A 5,436-nucleotide genomic window follows, 5' to 3' on the forward strand; every position below is an offset into this window, starting at 1 on the left:
CCAGCGCGACGCACTGGGATACGCGCTTGTTCGTTCAGCGTGAGGTGTGTATACGTGCTTTACCGCTAAGATATTCTAAGAGTTGAGAGAGGAGGAGAGATATAAGTCTTTTTACACGAAGACAGCATTATAGAATGTTCCTTTAGAAGTATGATTCTTAAACATTTTATATAATACTATGAGAGAGAGAGAGAGGAGAAGTTGAGAATTACAAAGTGGCTGCGAGCGGCGTTCGAAGATTATTACTGAACTATGGGTGTATCTCGAACGTCGCTAAGAGATATATTTTATAATATATCTATCTTAAGAACGAAAAGTCTCGTCGTACGGTGCTTACGTCCCACCTACGACACGAAGAGAACTTAAACGAAATTTATAAGAATTGTTATACGAATAAGATCCCTGGTTGATCCTGCCAGTAGTCATATGCTTGTCTCAAAGATTAAGCCATGCATGTCTCAGTACATGCCGCATTAAGGTGAAACCGCGAATGGCTCATTAAATCAGTTATGGTTTCTTAGATCATACCTACATTTACTTGGATAACTGTGGTAATTCTAGAGCTAATACATGCAAACAGATTCCGACCAGAGATGGTAGGAATGCTTTTATTAGATCAAAACCAATCGGTGGCGGATGGCTCGTCTGTCCGTCCATCGTTTGTTTTGGTGACTCTGAATAACTTTGTGCTGATCGCATGGTCGTCTAGCACCGGCGACGCATCTTTCAAATGTCTGCCTTATCAACTGTCGATGGTAGGTTCTGCGCCTACCATGGTTGTAACGGGTAACGGGGAATCAGGGTTCGATTCCGGAGAGGGAGCCTGAGAAACAGCTACCACATCCAAGGAAGGCAGCAGGCGCGCAAATTACCCACTCCCGGCACGGGGAGGTAGTGACGAAAAATAACGATACGGGACTCATCCGAGGCCCCGTAATCGGAATGAGTACACTTTAAATCCTTTAACGAGGACCAATTGGAGGGCAAGTCTGGTGCCAGCAGCCGCGGTAATTCCAGCTCCAATAGCGTATATTAAAGTTGTTGCGGTTAAAAAGCTCGTAGTTGAATCTGTGTGTCACAGTGTCGGTTCACCGCTCGCGGTGTTTAACTGGCATTATGTGGTACGTCCTATCGGTGGGCTTAGCTCCTCGCGGGCGGTCCAACTAATATCCCATCGCGGTGCTCTTCACTGAGTGTCGAGGTGGGCCGATACGTTTACTTTGAACAAATTAGAGTGCTTAAAGCAGGCTACCTTCGCCTGAATACTGTGTGCATGGAATAATGGAATAGGACCTCGGTTCTATTTTGTTGGTTTTCGGAGCCCCGAGGTAATGATTAATAGGGACAGATGGGGGCATTCGTATTGCGACGTTAGAGGTGAAATTCTTGGATCGTCGCAAGACGGACAGAAGCGAAAGCATTTGCCAAAAATGTTTTCATTAATCAAGAACGAAAGTTAGAGGTTCGAAGGCGATCAGATACCGCCCTAGTTCTAACCATAAACGATGCCAGCCAGCGATCCGCCGAAGTTCCTCCGATGACTCGGCGGGCAGCTTCCGGGAAACCAAAGCTTTTGGGTTCCGGGGGAAGTATGGTTGCAAAGCTGAAACTTAAAGGAATTGACGGAAGGGCACCACCAGGAGTGGAGCCTGCGGCTTAATTTGACTCAACACGGGAAACCTCACCAGGCCCGGACACCGGAAGGATTGACAGATTGATAGCTCTTTCTTGATTCGGTGGGTGGTGGTGCATGGCCGTTCTTAGTTGGTGGAGCGATTTGTCTGGTTAATTCCGATAACGAACGAGACTCTAGCCTGCTAAATAGACGTAACTTATGGTATCTCGAAGGCCCCCGGCTTCGGTCGGTGGGTTTTTACTACCAACGTACAAACAAATCTTCTTAGAGGAACAGGCGGCTTCTAGCCGCACGAGATTGAGCAATAACAGGTCTGTGATGCCCTTAGATGTTCTGGGCCGCACGCGCGCTACACTGAAGGAATCAGCGTGTTTTCCCTGGCCGAAAGGCCCGGGTAACCCGCTGAACCTCCTTCGTGCTAGGGATTGGGGCTTGCAATTATTCCCCATGAACGAGGAATTCCCAGTAAGCGCGAGTCATAAGCTCGCGTTGATTACGTCCCTGCCCTTTGTACACACCGCCCGTCGCTACTACCGATTGAATGATTTAGTGAGGTCTTCGGACTGGTGCGCGGCCAATGTGATAAGCATTGCCGATGTTACCGGGAAGATGACCAAACTTGATCATTTAGAGGAAGTAAAAGTCGTAACAAGGTTTCCGTAGGTGAACCTGCGGAAGGATCATTAACGATACGATACCAAAAGAATTTGACTTGAACACATATAAAAACTATGAAATATATATCAATGGTCGGTAAGGAGCTGTACTCCTCCTGTATCGACGAAAGTATATACGACGTATTAACAAGCTATATACTTTAACAAACGAAAACGCCAGGGAGCTTGGCAACCTCCGTTGGCACGAATAGTAATATTCTTAAGGAGGAGACGACCCTCCAGCTACGGAATTATACGAAGAGAAGGTGGCACTCTCTCTCGATCATCGGGATGAAGAGATATGTATAAGTATAAAAACGAAATGCGAATGAAACTTATTCGAGGCGCCTGCGTGAGGTCGTAAACAGAAAGACCCGCCGTCTCCGAATAAAACATATATATATATGAAATTCTAATAAAAGGGAACTCTAGCTTCGAAAGAGCCAACAAAAGTTAAGGCTCGATATCAAACGAAAAAAATTACGATGGAAACCACGTGTAAAGAGAAATGCAGTCGTGGCGCCTGCGAGAGGCCGTACACAGAAAGACCCGCCGTCACGATCTCGTATTTCGTATTTGCATCGTGGAAACCGTACGAACGAATATAAAAGTCCATGCAAACTAATAAGAAAATCTCTAAAGTGCCTCGTGTCGGAGAGATCATGCTCGCCTATTCTCTTCTATGTTTCGTGGTCTGTGTTGCGTTTGTTCTCCTCCTAGCAACGGGACATATCGAAGACTCCTCTTTGGGATCGAACGAAGCGTCTAGAACGAGTCGACGAGAGCGAAAGAACTTGTAGCGAGTCGCGCAGAGCGAAAGGATACCGATATACATCTTCGAAGGTTCTCTTCGAAGATCCATGGATACCTTCTGCGTCGACTTCTCTCGTCTCTTTCATCGAAACTCTCGTCGTTCTCGAAACGTGCTTCCTACCCACAGGACGTGTGCTCTTCGTGTGTCGTTTCGTTCGAAATAACGAAACCACGTGTAACATACTCGTGGATCGGGTAACCTAGAACGAAGACGCATCGCGTGGATGTTGGCCCGCTATGCGACGATGACCGATGATGATGATGATACGATGTCGATGTCGATGTCGATGTCGATGTCGACGACGACGACGACGATGAAGACGATGTGTAGCAACGATTCGTAACTAGTGTAGCCGAAGTTCGTTCAGAGGGGAATGCCGCCGGCTTCGAAGCCTCGATGTCGTGAGTCGGACACCCGTGCCGTCGCTAGAGTTTTTCAAACTCTGCTTCTGGATATTGGGACGAAAGACCGCTCGAGGACGACGACAGCCGTGCGTGCGTATCCCATCGAATTTTTTTACACCACCTGAACGAGACTAAAGTTTCGTCTAGTTGATCGTCTACCGTCGCATAATGTATATTATATACCGTTCAGAGGGGACCGGCTGTCTATCCTCGTTGTCGTGAGTCGGACACCCGTGCCGTCGCTAGAGTTTTTCAAACTCTGCTTCTGGATATTGGGACGAAAGACCGCGCGAGGACGACGGATTCGAGTTCCATCGAATTTTTGATGTACACACTACCTGAACGAGACTTAAAGTTTCATATAATATACCGTTCAGAGGGGACCGGCTGTCTTTCCTCGTTGTCGTGAGTCGGACACCCGTGCCGTCGCTAGAGTTTTTCAAACTCTGCTTCTGGATATTGGGACGAAAGACCGCGCGAGGACGACGGATGCGAGTTCCATCGAATTTTTGATGTACACACTACCTGAACGAGACTTAGTTTCATCCAGTTTGTCGTCTATCATCGCATATATATAATATACCGTTCAGAGGGGACCGGCTGTCTATCCTCGTTGTCGTGAGTCGGACACCCGTGCCGTCGCTAGAGTTTTTCAAACTCTGCTTCTGGATGTTGGGACGAAAGACCGCGCGAGGACGATGGATGAGAGTCCCATCGAATTTTTGATTTACAAGACACACACACTACCTGAACGAGACTAAAGTTTCATCGAGTTTATCGTCGTCGCATAACCCGTTCGGAGGGAACCGGCTGTCTATCCTCGTTGTCGTGAGTCGGACACCCGTGCCGTCGCTAGAGCTTTTCAAACTCTGCTTCTGGATGTTGGGACGAAAGACCGCGCGAGGACGATGGCTGCGAGTACCATCGAATTTTTGTTTTTTTTTTTTAAAAAAAAACATCACCCGAACGGAGATGTGTTCTATCTTTCGTCGATTTTTCATGCTTTCAGTCGTCGCGTGGTCGCCATCCGTTCGGAGGGGATCGCCGGCTTCGAAACCTCGATGTCGTGAGTCGGACACCCGTGCCGTCGCTAGAGTTTTTCAAACTCTGCTTCTGGATATTGGGACGAAAGACCGCTCGAGGCGGACGGCCGCGCAAATCCCATCGAATCTTTACTATCACCCGAACGATGGAGAGATGCACGCGCGCTGTTTCTTGAATAATTGGACGAGAGAGTAGAATCAAACACATATAAAACATGGGCTAGCCACCGTCCTTACTCGTTCGCGAGATCGTGTGCTGTACAGAGGATTCAGAATCGGGTGTATATATCCCCGTCGTTTCCTGACGAACGGAGCTTCGATCTCGATGGTTGTTATATATCATAATGTACTTTACGCCCGGCCGGCGAACGCGCGTATCTTCGCGCGTTCGTCGGTTTCTTTTTTTTCGAACGTTTTTGTGTCGTCAATCCTATGGCGACTTCTGCGCGTTCGATTCCCGTTGGTCGAACGTGACGGAACTCGGCTTCGCTAGAACCGAGAAGAGTACATTTGAGTATTGAACTGTTGCAAAATTTATAAAAGATTACCCTGAACGGTGGATCACTTGGCTCGTGGGTCGATGAAGAACGCAGCTAATTGCGCGTCAACGTGTGAACTGCAGGACACATGAACATCGACATTTCGAACGCACATTGCGGTCCACGGATACAATTCCTGGACCACGCCTGGCTGAGGGTTGCTCACGTAAACCTAAGACTGCTTGCGTTGCGTATCGTTACTCTCCGTATCTGTCTCTCTCTGTCCCTTCTTGCCTTAACAACCCGCCGTCGTTCTTTATATAAGAGAACGTTTCAGAGTCGGACGAAGGTACAAGAACGAGGATACGAATAAGAGCGGACGGAGAGAACATACGCGACGTACG

General features: G+C 47.9%; 2 non-coding genes across 2 annotated transcripts; both read left to right on the plus strand.

Annotated features, from left to right (window-relative positions):
• The first annotated feature begins 399 nt into the window (after positions 1-399).
• LOC143304795 (small subunit ribosomal RNA) lies at positions 400-2,322 on the plus strand. The gene has a single exon (XR_013061428.1). It is a non-coding gene; the product is annotated as a small subunit ribosomal RNA (ribosomal RNA).
• Positions 2,323-5,098: 2,776 nt separating this feature from the next.
• LOC143304779 (5.8S ribosomal RNA) lies at positions 5,099-5,253 on the plus strand. The gene has a single exon (XR_013061412.1). It is a non-coding gene; the product is annotated as a 5.8S ribosomal RNA (ribosomal RNA).
• The last annotated feature ends 183 nt before the right edge of the window (positions 5,254-5,436 follow it).

The sequence above is a fragment of the Bombus vancouverensis genome, unplaced genomic scaffold (genome assembly GCF_051014615.1).
Source record: "Bombus vancouverensis nearcticus unplaced genomic scaffold, iyBomVanc1_principal scaffold0054, whole genome shotgun sequence".
NCBI classification, from domain to species: domain Eukaryota; kingdom Metazoa; phylum Arthropoda; class Insecta; order Hymenoptera; family Apidae; genus Bombus; species Bombus vancouverensis.